Source organism: Sceloporus occidentalis, unplaced genomic scaffold, assembly GCF_023333645.1.
Source record: "Sceloporus occidentalis isolate IW3139 unplaced genomic scaffold, rSceOcc1.0.p SCAF_1, whole genome shotgun sequence".
NCBI classification, from domain to species: domain Eukaryota; kingdom Metazoa; phylum Chordata; class Lepidosauria; order Squamata; family Phrynosomatidae; genus Sceloporus; species Sceloporus occidentalis.
Window position 1 is genome coordinate 204,724,550 of NW_028316981.1, and position 20,366 is coordinate 204,744,915.

At 40.5% G+C, this 20,366-nt stretch overlaps 1 protein-coding gene across 3 annotated transcripts in view; it reads left to right on the plus strand.

The window, feature by feature from the left end:
* The window catches only part of LOC149323252 (PH and SEC7 domain-containing protein 3-like), a 191,253-nt gene that overhangs the window by 47,788 nt on the left and 123,099 nt on the right, over positions 1–20,366 (plus strand). The window contains exon 1 of one of the 3 annotated variants that reach the window (XM_089488647.1): positions 3,033–3,180. The exons of 1 other annotated variant lie outside the window; for it this stretch is intronic. The gene's annotated coding sequence lies outside the window, so the exon portion shown is untranslated. Of the gene's footprint in view, positions 1–3,032; positions 3,181–8,592; positions 8,604–20,366 lie in introns of those variants that run through there. One more of the 3 variants, XM_089488649.1, reaches the window with a different exon arrangement.

Below are 20,366 nucleotides of genomic sequence, written 5' to 3' on the forward strand. Positions count from 1 at the left end.
CTTTTACTTCAGGGACATTGAAGACTAGAGGAATATGTGCTCCCTGCTGGAGTCTGTCCCATATAATGACCAAGGCAGGTTTTACCCCTACTGAACCCATCAAGTGAATATTTGTTCTTTGCCAGGTTGCAATCCATTTATTTTGCACATTGTATTAGAAGCTGCTGAAAATGTAGTTATCTCTAGAGCCTGGCCCTGGGTTCTGTTTCTTGTTCCTGCTAGAATCTTACAAAACCCAGGAAACTTTATTTTCTGTATATAGATTGATATATTTTACATACAGTTAGCTCCTTGGAGATCTGTTTATAAACCATGGCACTTGCTTGTTTTATAGCACTTTGAAGATCCCATATGATTCCAGAGCTAAGCAGATTCAATCCTAGCTAGTACATGGGTGGGAGACCACTAGGAATACCAGAGATTTCCTGGTAGGCCTGGGAAAAATACTGACTGAAATCCTGGAGAGTCTTTGTTGAGAATTATGAGTTCCTCTAAGTAAAGACATGTCTCCTTTCTTACATTATAAAGTTCCATGTTTGGTCATACTTCTTTAAAAACAAACACTTCTTCAGTAGCAATATTAATAGCATTTACTACTGCAACAATGACAGGTGCCTATGACTGTGGATCTCCCTCATTGTATTTTTGTTACACAAGATTAAGCAAGGCAGTCACTCCATATTTTACACTGGCTTCAGCTCAGGTGCCAAGTAGCAAGGAGGTGTCACCACTATCATGGACAGGCTGTTATCTATTCATTTCTATTTGTTTAAATCCCAAGATTTGTCTTGAACCACCAGGGCCAGAATTGCCAGCAAATGGCCAACAGGCTTTTATAAGAAGCTTAATTTTGCATTTTCTCTCTCTTATATTTAGTGTTAGAATGTCTTATTAACACAGACCTCCTAATAAGAGGTATCATGTTTATTCATTTGCTGAGTTTACAGTGGAAGAAAATTCTGAGACTGTCACTGTGCTGTTCTGTATACTAGGGCATTTAAACACACGTCTTGCCTCCTAAATAAAGCGGATCAGTCAAATACAAGTTCCATCTCCTAAATAAAACAAAAAGAAAGCTTTTAGCTTGTGCATGCTGAATCTGGTAATACAGTTTCCTAGTACTGTGTGTTGTGACAGAATGAAAACTAGGGCTGAACTAATCTTCCCTAGGGAGGTTGGCAAACCAGATTTAGCTTAAAATTGGAACATCAGCTAAATATACTTCATGTTTTCCCTTTTGAATCTACATCTAAGTTTAGCTGTTTCTCAGTTGCTATTTCAGCAGTCAGAGTTTTATGATATATACCAGTCCATTATTTTAAAACTTTTCCATGGTGGACCATTGTGTTTCCCAGGATTTTGTAATTTCTAGTACTTGAAATATGTGTCTTTACAACACGGAACACATTATATATTTTTATCCCTCCTGTCCTAAGATGAGACATTATAGTCACAGAATCATGTTGTGTTCCAGAATCCACATAGAACTAGACTAGACCTACAGTTTAGACATTCTGAAACTTCTTGTCTGTACAGTTCTAAGTCTACAGTGTACCCTAATTTCAAGGAACATTGAATATAGTGAATATACCGTATTTGAGGAAATAAATTGTTCTGACAAATGTACAGTAGGCCCTTGGTATCTATTGGGATTTGGTTCCAGGACCCCTTCCTATTGGGATTTGGTTCCAGGACCCCTCCCTGGATACTAAGATCCATGGATGCTGAAGTCCCATAAATTCAATGACATAGTGAAATGGTATCACTTATATAAAATTGTAAAGTCAACATTTGCTTTTTGGAATTTACATCTTTTAAAAATATTTTCAAGTCATGAATGGTTGAATCTGTGGATATAGAACATGGAGGGCTGACTCCATTGGGGTTCTTTGGCCCCTCCAGTGGAAAAAATGCCTTATGCTATTTTTTGGGAGAAATTATGACAGCGCAAAGCAAAATCAAACCAAACCAAACCCCATACTCTGGTTGTCAGTGAGTCACATTTAGGCAAATTTAGATTATTCTATAGGAGATGCTATAATTTATTGGGGTCAAGAAATACCCTACGATTTCAAAAAATATTTTATACCATTTGTTTTGCAGATAATAGTAACCAATACAGTTTCTGTCTCTTAAAACGTTACTATTTTTGTCCATTTACAACTCATTAGTTCTAAAAGCAAATTACAGTTGCATTAAAGTTCTGATTTAGAGTCTTTTCAAGTGGACTCACACCTAATGGATGTAATATTAAAATAAAAAATGGTTCTGCACAAAGAACAAGCAAAAGAGAACAATGGTCAGCTTTACAATGGAGTTTAACAATTTCCTACTATTCCAAGTCCTTAGCTAGGTCCTGCTATCAGTGAAAGCAAAATGCACGGAAAATGAAACCTGGAAGCAACCCAAGTGGCCAGCAGATGTCCTCTGTGAGCTGTGAGGAGATCAGTCTAGTATTAAAAACAGCATACGCCATAAACTAAAGAGACAACTCAGGCTCCAAGCGAAGAGTTCATGGAAGTTTTTAGTATTCCCATTTATATATTCTAAGTGCCCAGGAAGGACTTTAGAAAGTTGGGGATGGCTTATAAGCTATATAAAAGGCTTATATGGGAGACATATTGTATATTTTCTGTATTATGGCTGTGCCTAGTTAAATGCAGTAGCTCTGTGGTTACTTATTAAAACAGTTTGCACTCCAGGAACCCTTTCACATCAGACAATAAAGTGATCCCACTTCAGCTATTGTAAACGGCATCCTATGAAATCCCAGAGTTTACAATGTAGGCAGGGATATTTAGAATTCTCAGCCAGAGAGCTTCTTTGGTGTCTTACCAAACTACAGATCCCAGGATTCCATACAACATTGCTATAGCAGTTGTAGTGGGATCATAATTGATGAGTCTGTAAAGACTTCATTTTCTATGGTGGGAGGAAAATTTGCCACAGATTCTGAACATTGGCTCAATTAAAATCTTACGTGGGAAGGAAAGAATGAAAGAATGAAGGTGAGAGGGAAGATAAGAAAACAATGAAAAAGCAAAAGGTTAATGAAAGCGGAAAGAAAGAGGCACTTGGAACAGTCAGTGGCTTGTGGACCAGGGAAGAGAAGAAGAACTGATGCAACAAGTTACTTGGAGAAGAGGCTCTGAAGAGATGTAAAAGTACTTAAGAAGAACTGTGAGTAGTAAATGTATAAAAGAAAACACTGAAGAGAATAGAAAAGAGAAAGTTGTGTTGTAGTGTGTGTTGTATGCTTTCAAGTTGTTTCTGATTTATGGTGACTTAAAGTGAAGCTATCATGGGATTTTCCTGGCAAGCATTGTTCAGAGGGGGTTTGCCTTTGCCTTTCTCGGAAGATGAGCGAGTGTGACTTGCATTGGGTTTCCATGGTGGAGCGGGGATTCAGACCCTGGTCTTTAGAGTCCTAGTTCAACACCCAAGCCACTATACCATGCTGGCTGTTCCCTTTGCAATATTTAAGATGAAAGTATTGTATGGAGGATGGGAATGAGAAATACTCAGCAGGCTGATCTGAAGCCAAGATGATGAAAGGATGTGGAACAGAGTAGACAAGTGAGACAAAAAGCAGAAATGTGAGGAAATAATAGTTGGTAGAGGCATGGGACCTTTCGCAGCACATGATTATAGTGCTATGATTCCACTTTAACTACCATGACAGTATCATATGGAATACGTGAGTATGTGGTTTAGGGTTATTTAGAATTCTCAGCCAGAAAGCTCCTTTGGCACCTCATCAAGCTGAAAATCATAGTATTTCATAGGATGCAGGTCTGATGGAAACCATGCACTCTTACTTGCCTTACAAACAGAGCTATATTGTACCCTCTTGCATGTTCCCAGCTAGTGGCAGTCATTGTGAGGGATGCAGGGAAAGTTTTGTCCTCATTTCAATAGCATTTGTGTCCTCTCCCATTGTAGCCATATAACTGACTGGTTGCATTCTCCTCTGAGGCAGAAAGTAAAGGTATGATGTGCTTGGACGTCACTTGAGCAGTTTGTATCTATCCCCTGTCCCAGTTGCTGAAAATCAGGCCACCAGTATTTGCATGGGCCAAGTTGGTCATTCCATCTCCCATTAGCCCTGGTCAGGGATTGGGACCATGGGCTTTGGAGTCTAGCAGCATCTGGTGGACCACAGATTTCCTTCATCCTTAAGCTAAAGCATGTAGAATGCTGATTCCCTTTTAGCATCTTGACACTTTTTCTTGACTGATGATACGACGTGCAAGTTAGGGAATCATAGCCATATGAGAAGATTTCAAGACCCTTCAGCCTGAGTATGCAGCACCAAAAAATAAATGAATAGTCTTGAAGAGGGGAAGAGTGGTCATTTCAGTCTGCCTCCTTTGATTATTAAGCAATAATCTTCCAGGCCTTTAGCTCAAGGTTTCTCCCTTCCTACCCAGCTGCATAGCCTTTATAGGAAAAGTCAGAGGCCTTGCTTCCAGCCATCAAATCAAGAAACAACACATGCTGCCTTGAATTTAAACTTCTACATCTCCTGCAGAGTGGGCATGGACTCCCGGCCTGTTAGCTATAACCTATAGCCCTGCAGGACTCAAAAATGTAAAGCCTTATATGCCAGTTCTCAGTATTCTCTGATAAAAGAGTTTTCTAGGGCTTATCTCATTTTGACATTAATGACTGGCTCATTTATCAGAATATCTCAAGGTCTTCATATCTATAATCTGTACTAAGTGATGTGAAGGAAAGTAATATTCTCATTCTTCCAAGACGGACCTGAGCAGTCGGATACTGATAGGTCCATCTGTGTATCATCTTAGATAATCAAATTTGTTTTTTGCTGTTCCTCCGAGGAATTTAGGCAGATTACATTGGGCCATCCCATGCTAGGTGTACAGCAGTCCTGTATTACCATAAAATAGATCGAGAGTGAATGATTTGCTCAAGGCCAATGTCTTGGCTGAGTGGAGATTTCAAGCACTGAATATTGTTGATAAGAGAATAGACCTGGGCTAGTTGCTGCTTCCAAGCTCTTTCACTGAACTCAGTTTTGCATCTGAAAATATTCTCCCAGTTATTGGTTTGTTTGTTTTTTAAAAAAACTGATGGCTTGGCAGGTTTTTTAAAATTAAAATTTATTATTAAAAACATATAAAACATATATAAATCTACAAAAATACAAATAAAATACCATTCAAAATTATCACAATTACCCCTTAAAAATCGCATACATTACCCAGTATCATAACATAACAATCCATACATTACCCATTATCAATCTTACATATTAATTACCTACTTATTTAAACTTATTAACTCTTCTCACTAACCTTTCTTAATTCTATATGACCTTACCGCATTATTAACCTCTCCTGATGGCTTGGCAAGTCTTGAGAATATCCAAACATAGAACTATGAGCCTGTCTCAGGCTAACAAGCTACTGTTTACAGTGCGCCTAATGCCTTAACCATCAAACCATCTTTGCTGTTACTAGTTGTCCACCACATAGCACTTTCGTTGAAGCAAACATAAGAATCTGCCTTAGACAGATTGAAGCCACTGGGTCATAGAGCTCAGTACTGTCTACAACAGGATGGGAGACTGATTTGGGTTGCTAGGTCAGATACCGACCCCTCTGACCCAACAAGGGCTGGATGCTGTTGGAGTCTGGAGCTTGTGGTTTCACTCTGCCTCTGTCTTTCCCTTGTGGTGGAAAGTAACAAGGGACCAAAGAAATGTGGGAAACCAATTGTCTTTTGAGGAACATTTCTGCAAATAGGGTTTGGATCTGGAAAACTTTATCTGCTCTGTGGAAGGAAAACATGGCACAGGAAAACATCCAAGATGTTATTTCCCATTAAAGATTGGGAAACATTGCAGGGGTGAGTCAGCGTGGTGTAGTGGTTTGAGACTAGGGCTCTGGAGACCAGGGTTCAAATCTCGGCTTGGCCATGGAAACCCACTGGGTGATCTTGGGCAAGTCACACATTCTCAACCTCAGAGGAAAGCAATGGCAAACCGCCTCTGAAGAATCTTGCCAAGAAAATCCTGTGATAGGTTCGCTTTAGGGTAGCTATAAGTCAGAAACAACTTGAAGGCATACAACAACAACAACAACAGCAGCAGCAGCAGCAGCACTGCAGGGATTGTCCTATGTGCCACTCATTCTTTCTGTTATGAGGCTGAATTGTGTGTGGTGGTGCATTTGCTCTGATGTTTCACAGATGAACAGGACAGCATATGGCTAAATGATATCAGAGTGTGGTCAAGATGGCAAATGTTATTAATGAGAGAGCCCATGCAAACTAGGAGAGACTGTAGTGTATTGCTTTTTCCTTGCCTACTAAGAAGGGCAAGATTCTGTCCTTTTGCGTCCTCCCTCTCCCACAGTGAGTTAAGTGAGTATAAACTATTTTTGTACTTTGAACTCAACTTCAAGCAGTTCGAGTTAGCTGAGGAAAAAGAGGAATGGCAGCAGGAGGAGAGACAATTGGGGAAGTTTTAAAAGCATCTGAAAATGTGGATTGATTGGGATGATTCTTGCCCTGTTGGGTCAGTTGCAGGGTATGGTAAGAGAGTCCCTCCTGTTACTTCTCACCTTTCTTTTACTGGGGTAGGTTTTGGGAAGGAAGCAGGATTTGGCAGGAGGAGTCATGGTGTCTATGGGTACTTCATAGGCTGGATTGGCATGGATTGCAACCCATTTGGCTTGCAAGCTGAGGGTTCTCCTGCTTTGGTTTGCATTGACTGGCTGCAGCTATCCAAGGTTTGAGATGGGCATCTTTCCCCATTCCAGCTAGTGATGACAGGCAATGTAAATTTAGGAGTTTGGATCTAGCTGTTAGTGTAGGGCTTCACTGTAGCCTGGACTTTTAAGTGTCAGAAAAAGCTGGGAAGGTGCCTGATGGAGGATGAGATTGGCAAAATCAGTTGGGCCTTTTGAAAGGTAATAAATGGGAAAGGTGGACCAGAGCTTGACAGGATGGAATTAGTTATTTCTTTTGCTCTGATATCAAGGAACCTGTCAGAAAAGAAAAACAGTCCCTCTGTATCTTTTTTCTCTCCCTCCCCATTAGTTATACCTGCTGTTGATGAATTACATGAGGCTGGAGGATTTTAGATCACAGGCCAAGTGTCAACTTCTCACTTTCCAGGAGAGAATCCTTTATGAGGCTATGGCACTCCAGACTTTTTGGTGCAAAGGAGAGCCAGGCTCGAAATGTTGATTAGAGATCAGCTGATTGACAAGAGAATGATGCATGCCAGTAATGTTATCCAATCCTTTTAATGAATGAGCAGAGAGGGAGCAACCTTTCTTCTTGCGGTACAGCTGTTAGGGGCTGAGTTTCAGAGAAGGGGGCTGGAGGGGGGCTTGACAAGACAAAGTCAGGAGTCACATGGCTTTGAAATTAAAAAGAGTGATTAGTAGCTTGTGGCTTGGGAGTCCCTATGGGCTCCTCTGTGTCTGGGTGTTTCTCTTCCGCAGGCCTGTCAGCAGCTGACCTTGGCTCCATTCAGTAAGTCAAAACCTACATTCTGCATGGCTTCAGAAATGTACTTGGTGTGACATTGGAAAACAGTGTTCTCTTGGAGGGAGGGTTGGGGGGGGAAGTAGCAAGGACATTGGGGAAATGGAAGCAGGCCTTGCCTTTTCTGAAATCAGTCAGTGTGCAGGCTTAAGTGTGGGATCTTGGCTGAGCTTCCCCAAAAAGGAGTGGTTGTTTTTGAAAAGGGGAACTTTCCTAGGCGTAGTTTAGTTATTTTGCACTCTTGCTTTACAGTTCGGTGCAGCATCAGCATCCAACAAAGAGACAGAGACAGGGGTGGGGAGAGAGAGAGAGAGAGAGAGAGAGAGAGAGAGAGAGAGAGAGAGAGAACCTGCTATTTTAGCAAAAGTCTTGCCATCAAGTCTTTGCTATTGATAGACAGTCGGCATATGCTGGAGGCTTAGCCATCACCAGCTGTGCTGTGTGGTTGCAGAATTCTGTTGGATATGAGCAAACCGTTTTTAGAAAACAGCATTCTGATTCAGCAAATAGGGACCTTGGAGTCAAATCTGACCCCATCCAAAAGATGAGGAACATGGGGATGGCTTCTATGGAATATGACATGCCAGGAGGCCATTTCAAGCAAGCATTGGGGCCTTGATCATCCATCAAGCGAGCCAAAATATTTTGCAATCTGAGGCAGAAAATTGTACTTGGAACAGAAATTTCAAATTGTTCCTCCCTCCGAAAAATTTTGCATAGAAATAAAGTCTTTCAGGACATTTCTTTTATGCAAGTTGCACTGTGACTAGTCCAACACACTCATTTTTATTCAGCATCTTTTCTGAGAGCAAATTATTATAGCTCTTAGAAAATGCAAGAAACTTGCTTAGTGGCAATTAGCCTCTGCTTAAAAACTTTTTAGGAAGAAGAGTCCACTGCCATCCAGTCTCTTCTAGTACTCCACAGCCTCCAAATGTGCATTCTTTTTTCTTGGAATTAAAACAACTTTGTTTTCCCTAAGATTCCTAAGCTTATAGTCTGCCACATATGTGCGCTTGATTTGGGGCACAATTCCCTTGGCAGATGACCAAGGCACCTTGCGGGGGAAGACTGTTCACTGCAAGGTAGTTTTGTTATTTGAATGGATTCAGTATATGTTAATAATGTAAAAAGCAGAGATTGGAAAGGTTACTGACCGAGTGGAGCATTCTGGGTGTTGTAGTGCAAAAAATGGAACTATTCGAAGTCTGATTATATTGTACAAAATGGAGCTTGGAAAAGGTTATTTTTGATTGCAGTGTCCAGAATCCCTCAGCCAGGGCAGATTCTAGAAGTTAACATTTTTTAAAGGAATGTTTCTAAGTTCTGGGCTAGCAAGAATCCTAAATAATCAGACCAGGGGTGTTTAGTCTAGCTGCAGTTGCCAGCCAGATGACTCTGGGAAGGTAACAAGCAGGGAGTGAAAGGAAGAATCCACCACTATTGCTGCTGCTGTTGTTTTCAGTGCTGGTATTTGGAGATACCACACTCTGGATTGTTTTGTGGTGGACATGTTGTGAATGAAGAAGAGCAACCAAGTGGGTCTGCTTACATGGTCTGCCTATATGGTGCCTAGGAGCTAGGGGTATACACACATATGGGTGTGTATGGGGAACTGAGTGCATTATGTGCACAAACAGGAACAAGAATGGAAGCGAAACATGGAAGTAGTAAAGAGGAGATCAAGCATTTAACAAATCTGGACAATCGGTTGCAAATAGAGTCTAAATAACTGCAAATAACAATATTATTAGTTTATTGGCTTCTGTTCTAGCTCAGATGGAAATAGTGTATGCACACACACTTGAATAAAATGGCAAATGAAGAATAATAATCCTTATAAGCAAACATCCATTTCTTTATTGTATTTATTTAACCCCATATGGATGATGTATTACAGAGTGTAAGGTAAAGCCTTACAAAAGACCCTTCTGCCACATGACCTAAGAGCCAATGGTCTACCTAAATAAAAAGGGTCTTTGCCTGCAGGTGGAAAGATTGCAGAGGGGTGTTTGTGAGCGTAAAGCTTGTGGTGGGGATGTATGTTTGCCATCTTGGACTGTATAGAATGGGAAGGGAGGACTATACATGCAATTGTTTAGCAATGAGGGACCTCAAAGTAAAAGAAGGGCTTTAAGGTGGTATCTCAAGGACAAGATCAGGGGTGGGCAACTCCATCAGGAGCGGGGGACCATTTTTCCTCCCATTGCCCATCCAGCAGGATATACCATTGTGCCCAAAGTGATGTGAGGTTGCTTCCAGCTGCTATTCTGGCTGATTTTCAACTGATTCCCCTCACCCTTTGTTGTTTTGGGGAAGTTTAGGGGGCTTTGCAAGGTTGTGTGTGTGTTGTGTGCCTTCAAGTCGTTTCCAATTTAGGACAACCCTAAGGCAAACCTATCACCGGGTTTTCTTGGCAAGTTTCTTCAGAGGGGGTTTGCCACTGCCATCCTCTGAGGGTGAGAAAGTCATCCAGTGGGTTTCCATGGCTGAGTAGGGATTCAAACTGTAAGTTTCCAGAGTCATAGTCCAACACTCAAACCACTTCCCCACACTAGAATAAAAACACTGCATTTTAAAGTAGTTTTGGCCAGTTTAGGAGAAAAACCACAAATAACACCCCAAATTAAATTTTTTTTTTGTATGAGGCTGGGGGCTGGAGAGGTTTTATGGGAGGTCCCAAGGACCTCACTTATGGGTTCCCAAGGGCCACACTGCACACCCATGTAGAGAGGCAGGGCCATGTTGGTATTTAAGGAGATAGTTTGAGGTGTGAGTAAGGGACTGAGTCGGTTTGGAGAGAAAATGAAAATGACCCAAGTTGTTGCAGGATAACATTAAAAGGCACTCATTTATTACAAAGCAGTGCAATTCCTAGATGGAAAAAGCAGTTGCAGGTTTGTATAATCCAGGACTTTTCAGTTTAGGCAGCATAGCAATTTATTCACTCCAATTTTCATCTGCCTTTCCGTGAGACATTAGTGCGGCTGATGCATTCAGCCAGAGAATTTAACAGTGTGGCTCATCTTATCCATTAGTCATGTCTGTCTGTGTGTCAAAAAAGAAAAAAGAAAAAAGCCACTACCCTTTTCTGTTCTTGTTAGTTCTCTCAGCTGCCTGCAAAGAGAAAGACAGGAGCAAACAATTGCACTGTGACTTTGGCACAAACACAGAAATGCAAGACGGTGCATGCTGACTGACAGTAAAGCTGACAAATAAACCACCTTCTGTAAGGAGGAAAGGTATTTTAGTGAAGTAAAAAAGAAAAAGCCGAACATCTTTGAATCTGCAAAATATGGGGTTTATTGTATTTCAAATTACTCCCCTAGCCCATAACTGTATTAAAAGGAGTCAGAAACTCTAGTGTGTTTTGGAACAGCTGTTTGCTTCCTCCAGATGACAGATGCAGTAGCAGTTGTGCCTTGAGCTTTTGTTTGAGCCAGGCTCCAAATAGTTAAAAGGAGTGTGAAGGGGTGTGTGGTGTCAGGCATGACTTCAGCTGTATATTGTGCTTCTTTGAAACAGGTCTTTTGGCCGAATCTTGCGGTAGAGGACTAGGAAGTAGGAGAGGAAATACTGCATTTGTCTCAAGTTTTGATTCCCTCCCCTCCTGTGTATAAAAGCAGAAACTCCTATATATGGGGTTGGTAGGTTTTTCTGAAGCAATAAAATTACCCTAGAAGCGGTGAGTGGAGAGAAAAGAACGGGGAACAAATAAAATGTGCTGATCTTACATTCATTCAGGGCATAATTCCAGGCTGAACACTTTCCAATGCAGGTAATCAGATGATTAACTTTCCTTCTCTTCTTTTATTGTGATTTAAGAGGGGAAAATGGAATTTCACTGTTGCAGCTAGCCAATAAATAAATAAATAAATAAATAAATAAATAATGTTGCTTTTTAAAAAATCAAAATTAAGATTTTAAAATCAAATTTGTGATTAGTGTTTTGGTATGTACAGTACTGATTCTGTGTCTGGTCATACATTAGCAGGGCAACCCATTGTTAGATCAAACTTATTCTTGCATCCATTAAGGCTGCAACTGTAAACACAATTACTCAGGAGGTGCTGCAAGATCATACTAATCCCACAGACTAAAACGGCTATATCTTTGAATTCTACAATTACTCAGGAGTTAGCATCTCTGAAGATAGTGGGATTTATCTCTTAGTAAACATACAGTGCCTGTATAAGGTCAGTCCTTTAATTGAAGGCATTCAGGCCCATTTCAACTGGGTCTAAGATGTCCTTAATTCTGGTTCAGTTTAGCTGAACTCCTATAATCCTTAATCCCAATCATCTTGACTCCCACATGCTGTATAGATTTATAGTCGTACACCAACTATACATTAAATTAAACATTAGATTCTCCCCATACACTAATGCATAATTTATGTGTCTTTAAATGGTTGTTCGTACAAGTTACACCTGCACTTTGGAGAGTGAGTAAATTGTACAGAGGCCATACATGAAAGTAAGAATTTGATTTGCATATAATTCTTGCCTGTGTGGTGTATAATTTGAGCATTGGGCTATGACTGTGAAGACCAGGTTTCAAATCCCAATTCTCAGGCTCAGAGGATGGTAGTGGCAAGAAAACCCCATGGTAGGTTGACTTTAGGGTTGCCATAAGTAAAAAATGACTTGAAGGCACATAACAACAACAATTCTTGCATGGTTTGTATTTTAAGATTAGTTATTTTAGGCTTCTGCGTGCTGCTTTTGACCAGTATAGTACCAGACAAACAACTCACCCTGGGAAGAGTTTTGTCTTTATTGGTTAATTTTGTTTTAAGCAGAGTTTACCCTTGAGATTCTGCTACAATCATCCTATAAATTTAAACTTAGCACCCACTCTAATCTGCATATTCATAAGGCATTATCTCCTGTTCTGGGTGCTTGTTGCTAATTAGAAGTGATTAAAAAGAATATAAAAAATATTAAAGTGTGTGCCAAGGAGGGAGCAGCTAAGACCTTCTGTAATTTTGGTGGATTACAGCAAAGCAGTCATTCTTAAATTTTGTGCCAGGGCATATGAGGGTGGCTTGAAAGAATTAATCAGTTTATATGAGAAATAATTACATTAGGTACTGAAAGGCTCCTGTGATGCTCTGGGGGCTTTCCTTGCAATCAGCTCTCTTTGGCTGCTGCCACACTGCAGAAATAAAGGAGTTTGACACCACTTTAACGTCCCTGGCTCAATGCTATGGAATTCTGGGATTTGTAGTTTGGTGGGGCATCTGAGCTCTCTGACAGTTAAGGTGAAATATCTCACACAAAGCTACAAACCCCATAATTCCTTAGCATTGAGTTGTTAAAATGGTGTAAAACTGCTTTATTTCTGCAGTGTGGTAGCAGTCTTTGAATGCAGGTAAAATACTGTCTCTCTGATTAGGAGGGATTCAAAAGATCAAACCACAACTGATGCAGACATCGCTGCCCCCCTCAAATTATTTTAATGTTATAATATTAAATAGAGTGGTAACATTTATACTGGCAGCATATTTTGGTCTTACCCCTTACAAGTGATACAGAAGTTTTGACTGAGGCCCCATTCCCACTTACAAATAATTCAATTAGCCATCCGATTCTTAACTTTTGAAAGCATGTCTTATGAAGGACTTCCAAGTGTAATGGTAAACAATCTACGCTGGGGTAGTACAGTCAAACAAATACAGTTGCCCTCTGTATCCACGGATTCCTTATCCATGGATCCATGGATTCATCTATCCACAGCTTGAAAATGTGTGTGTGTGTGTGTGTGTGTGTGTGTGTGTATTCCAAAAAAGACAAACCTTGATTTAACCATTTTATATAAGGGACACCATTGTACTATGCCATTGTATATAATGGTACTTGAGGATGCACAGATTTTGGTGTCCACGGTGGGTCCTGGAACCAAACCCCAGCAGATATCAAGGGCCCACTATACTGAGAATGGGGGCAGTTGTTTTCTTGTCATTTTTTTACAAGAAGAGACAAGAGAAGTGAGGTTGTTATTAAAAGTAAATTAGCAAGAATTTTTTTTACATCTGATGAATGTTCTTTCTATACAGAAATCAAATCATTGCATTGCATTGCTTGAATTACCGTATATATTCATGTATAAGTCAACCTCATGTATAAGTCAAGGGCACGTTTGGGGGCCAAAATTATGGATTTTGATGTGGTCCATGGAAGAGTTGAGGGAAAAACCTAGGGGCATGTAACAAAGGATGTAAAGGATGAAGCAAAGGAAAATGATGCCAAAGAATTTACAAAATTCTGTCAGGCATAACTGTGCTCACCCTAAAGCAGAGGTTCCCAGCTTGGGGTGCCTGCATTTCCAGAGGGTGCAAGATGGAATTTCAGGGGGTACAACAAAGAATGGTTTGTGTTCTTGAGTGACAAGTCATGAGCCAACACTAAGCCAGCTCCTCTTGTTCCTTGAGAATTGTGGTAGATGGTTGTGTTGCATAGACAGTAGTCTCATTGTTTATTTAATCAAAAGGAGAGAATTTTACAATCTACAAGAGTTTACAGATTTTTTTTCTGAATTAGAATCTATTTGCTCAATTTAGATTGCACTTTAGGCACTGATTTAAAATCTTTTTTTTAAAAAAAGAAAGTTCAATTTGTTCACCCACAATATTGTATGTGGTTAAATTTGCGGTTTAAAAATTAGAAATTAGACTTCTTAATCTTCAAGCGGGATATTGCTTTTCTAGGGGGTGCAAACATTAACCAAACATTTCTGAGGATGTGCCCTAAAGGCTGGATGGATGGAGGAGGAGGGAACTATGGTAAATGGTGGCTGTGAAATGTGGCGGTAGATAACCAGGTGCAGAAGGGACTAAGAAAATGTGCACCTATCAAAAAAGGATGTAAAGAAAAGAGTTAAGGTACATTATTCATTCTTATATATATATAAAAAAGAAGAATCCCTTTCTCGGAGTAGAGTTGCAAAAGGCAAGATTGTAGTCTGTCCTGGGAGAACATCAATGAACCCACTTCCTGTATTATCTAGGTTCTCCTTTGAGAGGATGCGCAAGAGAGCCACTGCACCACAACCACCGCTATTTCTGTCCAGACATTCAAAAAGTCATTCTATGGCGGAGAGAGTAGAGGGGGCAGGTGCTTCTTTTAGGTTCTTTCAGGAGGAACTAAGGAATTAAGCTCTTGCCTTTCACCTCTCTACTCAGAGAAGGGAATGGTTCTTTTTAAAAAAAGAGTTAAGGTATAGTATTTTCATTGACCCGTGGATAAGTTGATTTTTTGGGTTGATTTTTTTATTCAGATTTCTAGACCTGTACAGTATGCATTTCGATTGCTTTGGTACATGTTCTGTTCCCTGTGCATAAATGCTGGGATGCTGTAATAACAGCAGAACATTTGTAAATAGAGATGGATCTTTTTTTTAAAAAAATGAATTGTTCTCAATATACAAACAGAAATCATTTTACAGTTCCTCGTTTTGGAAAAATATCTTTCGTCTTCTTTATAAAAACTTTTCTGAGAATATTTATACTGAATGCTGGCATACAAATTTATCAAGTATAGTGCGCCCGCGCCATATGCGGGCGCGCCATACGCGGCCTTGAGCATATGTGCTTAAGCCGCGGCGCGCGCGCGGGGCGGAAGGGGCTGCGCGTCCCATTCAATTGAATGGGCGTGCGCGCCCGTTGTGCCCTGTGCGCGCCTGCGTCGCTGCGCCGCCACGCACAAGCCCCATTGTTTCCAATGGGGCTCAAGCATCCGGAACGGATCCCCCGCGTAAGGCGAGGACGGACTGTACAGTAAAACTGAAAAAGAAGAAAAATGATGTCTACATCCCTGCAAGTCTTTGAGTAGACATCATTTTGATGCACAATATGATGCTCTTCTGGAAGTTAGGAATGCAAAACTAAGCAAAGGTGGCAAACATCACCCTTACTGTGAAGTCGAAAGCTTTCATGGCCGGCATCCATGTTTTTTTGTGGGTTTTTCGGGCGATGTGGCCAAGTTCTAGAAGAGTTTCTTCCTGACGTTTTCCAGCATCTGTGGCTGGCATCTTCATTATCTGAAGATGCCAGCCACAGATGCTGGTGAAACGTCAGGAAGAAACTCTTCTAGAACATGGCCACATCGCCCGAAAAACCCACAAAAAACCATCACCCTTACTGAACACCTCGCCAAGCATCTCTAGATCCTCCAGCACAACTCTGTGGTCAACATCCGCCAGAAGTTGACCATAGATTTGTGCTGATGGACCAATAAATGCCCAGAGAAAAGTTCTCTCTAGGAATCTCTAAGCCCTCCAGCACAACTTCTGATGGAGGAACTAGAGATTCCTAGAGAGAATGTATTAATCAAACCCATGAATAAACAAATCCTCAGAAGTCAAAGCTGCAAGTGTGGAGGGCCAACTGTATACTGAATATGCAAGTGCAGTCAGTATTTGGTGCATTAGTACTCAGGATTGTCAAAGAATTCTGCATAGGTCAGACAGATTTTGAATAACAGCCCATATGCTATTTCCTGAGACAAATTATGTATTCAAAGATACATATTATTGCCAAAACTTTGTTTGTGTGTGTTGGCATACTGGGTGTGAATTCAGCAAAATAGGTTCTGCACTTCCCATGAGGGCAATGCCAACATGGAGAAAGATACTCATAAAATTATTTTTTATTGTTTCCACCACCACCCTTTGGCTCACACACAGGTGTCTAAGCTATTGTGCATAGCAAGATCTCTTTCTATGCCTCCTGTATTTCTATTTATATGTCCTGTGCCTTGTTCAGTTATGTTGTTATTGTTGTGTGCCATCAAGTTGTTTCTGACTTATGGCAGCCCTAAGGCAAGCCTACTATGGCGCTTGGCAAGATTTTTACATGGGGTGGTGGTGGTTGCCTTTGCTTGCCTCTGAGTTTCAGAGAGTGTGATTTGCCCGAGGTCACCCAGTGGGTTTCAATGGCTGAGTGGGGATTTGAATCCTATTCTCCAGAGTCATATCCTAACATTCGGACCACTACACCACACTGGCTCCAGTGGCATCAATAGTTTGGTTTCACCTGGTGCGTAGTGTTACCCCCTGTGACCTTCTCCCATACCACACACTACAGAATCCTTTGTAATGGGTGGTGGGGTTTTTTTTGGCACTAATGTTCCTTGTAAATTGTAATTCTCATATATCACTGAATGTAATGACAATAGTGACATAAACAACTAGCAAAATTAAAATTGTACCTTTAAACTACAATATCATACTCACAACCTTAATGTATTTAGATATACATAGTTCCAAGTGCTTAAAGGGAAGATTTGGTAAAATGTGATGTTTTAAAGGAAAATTTTAAAAGAATAAAATTTAATTTTTATTTTTTTTTAATTTGATTTTTTTTTTAAAAAAATCCTGAGTCCTCTGCTTTCTCCTCCGACTGAGCTCAACTCCATTCATACCATCTCTTAAAGCATTTTAAATGGAAGAGGCAAATGCCACAGCCTGTTTCTGCCAAAACATACATGTTTGAAGAACACCCCACCTCCGTTTTGGGTGTTATCTGGAGCAACCCACACCCCCTGCATCCCCCTAGTGACATCACTGACTGGCTCCATCAAGTTATTTAAGAGTTCATGTGCTTGGACAGAATGGAGGGTCAAATGTGAGCTGGGGATGTTGTTGGTGTGCAGAAATTGCATCATCTTTAGACCACTCTGGTAGGGTTCCTGCATGTGTAACTGTCTGTACTTACCAGGTGGAAGGAAGGAACAGAGGCTAGCTATCAATTCAAATTCTCCTTGCCACTTATCAGGGTGTAACATGGATTAACATTTTTTTAAAAAAGGAAGAAAAAGACAAAATGCTTACTTGTGCAGAAGTACAGGGAGCTGCCTAGAAAGTTGACTGTCCTATGAAATGGTAGAGAGAATTTCATTATGCATCTTGCATCCAATTGGAAATACAGTGAAACAGAGAAGTGGTAATTATTCTCATGACTTGACATGTTGGTGCAATCAGCTGAGCATGCACATAGTGATAAACCGCAGCTTCTTAAATAAATCTTGCCAAGAAAACCCTATGATAGGTTCGCCTTAGGGTCGCCATAAGTTTGAATTGACTTGAAGGCATACAACAACAACAACAACAACAACAACAACATTTACCCTGCTGTTCCTTTGCTTCTGCGGAGCTTTGTTGACAGAGATGAACATCATTCCCACTGCTGAGAAGCAGTGCTGGGCAGTGGCTCCCATGTCAGGGGTGCAGTGAATTGACTCTTGAGTTTCAGCCGACCCTTTAAAGGAGCCATCCAAGGTACTGAACCTGAAATCTATTGGATAACTTATTTAAAATCTAGAATGAAATGCAGAATGGATTCACCTAAAATGTTACACAGACAGGCAGACCTTGGAAAAAGCTACTTATTTGGCCTACAGATCCCAAAATCTCTTAGCCAGAGTGTATATTGCTGTGGTTGAAAAGGGGGAGGAAAGAATTGCAGGAGTTGTAGTCCACCTAATTAACCTGGTCAGATTGTGTGTACAACAGGGTAAGTGAGCCCTTTGGAAATTATCGTATGCAGACTAGCAATGCTTTGAATGACAATTCTGTTAGTCTGCTTCTGTGTACAAAGAAAAGTGTGTATGTGTGTGTGTGTGTGTGTAGACTGATTTATAATCAATTCTTAAAGGTGTCAGAGGTCTCCTTTCTTCCCCTTTTTATTACAGTGGACTCTTGTTATACGCTGAGGTTTGGTTCCAAGATCCCCTGTGGATAACAAAATCCATGGATACTCAAGTCCCATTAAATATAATGACATAGCAAAATGGTGTCCCTTATAGAAAATGGAAAATCAAGGTTTGATATTTGAAATTTATACTTTTTAAAAACATTTTCAAACCGTAGATGCTTGAATCCGTGTATAAAAAATCTGTGTATAAGAAGGGCCAACTGTATATATAGACTGGATAAGAGCTGGTGTAGTTTGAGCATTGGACTGTGACTCTGAAGATCAGGATTTGATTCCGTGCTCAGCCATGGAAACCCATAGGGTGACCTTGGGAGAGTCACATACTATCAGCCCCAGAAAACCCCATGATAGGTTCGTCATAGGGTCAGAAACAACTTGAAGGTACCCAACAACAACAGAAAGAAAAGAAACTGAAAGTGCATTTGTTCCATTGAAGTTGTTTTTGATATGGACTCAGCATTAGATCTGCTGCCATGCTGAAGAGCAAAATAAATTAGCTCTTCCATATCTATTTCTGTGCTCAGGTGCTCCATCAGAAGTAGTATTTTTATTTTAGTGGAAGTTTGCCACACTTTAGCTGGCTTCTCATTTCTCTTAAAGACAAATTCACTCCTTCCTTCCTTCCTTCCTTCCTTCCTTCCTTCCTTCCATTAATTAATTAATTCCATTCATTCATTCATTCATTCATTCATTCATCCATCCATTCCACTGATTGATTCTTGGGGTAATATGAGTGTGTGTTCTGCCAGTGCTGGGCCATACTACTACTACTGCTACTACTACTATTACTAGTAGTAATTTCTTACCCAACTCTCTCCATAGATCAAGGAAGGGAACAACAATAGACCAATAAATATGTAGCATCAATGTGAGAGTCTGATTCCTGGTAGCCATACCAAACAATGTGGAAGCATGCAGTGGGTGGTAATGACAACATAGTAAGTTTCTCCATGTAACTTTTCAAGGAATAGTTATATTTAGCAGGTGCTGTAAGCCAGTATAGGCCAGGAGGCTTATTTATTCTTCTGCAGTTGGTGCCATGGGCTGTCTAGAGAGTTGATGCTGTCCCCTAGGAATGTTTGGAAAGGGGGATTTGACCCAGTTCTGTGCATGGCTGACTTCTAGGAATTTCAACAATTTTTCCAGCTGTGGATTATAGATATAAATACAAAGGCAACCTGACTCTCCCAGCACTCACATGCTCCACCTTCATCTCCTGCTTTCGAGCTTCCTAGGGGCAGCTGTTTGGCCTCTCTTGAAAGAGAAATTCTGGGTGATATAGCAGCAGTGTTCTTATATTCAAAAACACAAATTAAAGCAAGCCATTTTGGGGAATCCTTACTGTGCGATTTACTCTTCCATTGACTTTATTATACATGTGTTTGTCTTGAAATACCATTCCATTATGCTGCAGCAGAGAAGCACAGGAAAGCATGACCACCCCCTTGGCTCAGCAAAGAGAACTGTGGTCTTTCCAACTGCATCTTGTCTTCTGGTTGTGCTAAGCAACAGCTAACACGTAATATCACACTTCTCTCTCCAAACCCCATTTCCTTTGGTTTTGCATCTTTACAATCGTAAGCCTGATAATGGGGGCTGTCATCCATCTCTGCAAGGTACTCTGGAAGTCATTTTTGGATGAAGAGGGAGTTAAAATGTTTAAAAATAAATATATAGAAATAAATTATTAGCCTTCAGGGGAGGTTTAGGTGGAAAGAGTAGTGTGTGACTGGTCCAAAGTCATCCATCCAGCTTTCTGAGTTGAACGGAGATTCAGTGTTCTGCATTTCTGAGAGTTTTCTCTAAAGAATGAATATTCCTTAAAATAATAATTTAAAAAAGAAAAGAAAACAAGGATGGTTTCTGTAATGTAGTTCTGATAATTGGTATCATGCTCTTCTTGTGCAATATGTATTAGAAGAGCAGCTTAGAACATTTAAACATCTCAGTGACTTGATCAAATGAAAACCATAATAAAATACAGTATTAAAGACAGGCTCAGTAGATAATGTTCACCACAGAAAACCACAGCTGCTCAGTAAGGGAGAAGCTTACCAGAATAAAGCCTTCATTAGACGGAAGAAGATGGTAAGAGAAATCGGGATGGGAAAAGGAACAAACTTCACAAAGAGTG